This window comes from Arachis ipaensis, chromosome B05 (genome assembly GCF_000816755.2).
Source record: "Arachis ipaensis cultivar K30076 chromosome B05, Araip1.1, whole genome shotgun sequence".
Lineage (NCBI taxonomy): Eukaryota > Viridiplantae > Streptophyta > Magnoliopsida > Fabales > Fabaceae > Arachis > Arachis ipaensis.
Genome location: NC_029789.2, coordinates 23,279,667 through 23,280,594, shown reverse-complemented (window position 1 = coordinate 23,280,594; position 928 = coordinate 23,279,667).

Below are 928 nucleotides of genomic sequence, written 5' to 3'. Positions count from 1 at the left end.
ACAACACTATTAAATAATAGTTAGTTACAAATTTTCGAAACAAAAATAAGAAAAATTTTATGTTAGCCACAGGCAAAAAAAAAATACTCAAATGATGCTTATTTGCTCTTCTTCCTTGCTATTTGATGTTTACTCTGCTGTGAATTTTCTTCAATGTTGCATTTTTCTTCTTAAATTGTTTTTCTTCACACTTTGCATTTTTCTTCAATTTTTTTAAGGAAATTTTTTTAAAGTTTGTTAAAGTATGGGTGCTTGAACAGAAATACGAAGAAGAACAAATCAAATGGAATTAGAAATTATACCTATTTTAGTTTGATTTGTATACAGCCTTAATATGAGAATTGAAATCTCATTAGAATTGAAATGAGTGCTATTTTTTATACTAAAACAGAATTCTAATTCTCTAGAGATTATTTCAAGGGTTAATCATTATTCTAAAGAATGATAGGAAATTAAAAAAATTTTTACGTATCAATTTGTTACAGATATCAAAAAAATAGAAATAATATTAATATATTCAAACATATAAATAGAAAGCAAACAAATAAAAAATGTTAAATAATTGGATTTTTAAAGAGAATTAAAATTTGCAATTTAGTTTCCGTCATTCAAAAAGTGTTTGGTTTAATAGAATATTTTCAGCATATTTTTTATTTTAACAGAATATTCTCAACATATTCTGAGAATATTCTGTTAAATCAACACTTTTTAATTACAAATTTTAATTCTCCTTAAGAATCCAATTACAAACTTTTAAAGTGTAGGGACCAATTTACAATTTTGCTGAAAGTGTAGAGACCAACTGTGTAATTTAACCAATAAAAAAATAAATTTTTTTATAAGCAAATTAATGGTATAAAATAAAATATAATTGACATGACATAATATTTGTATGACATAGTTGTTGAAATAATAAATAAAAATTACA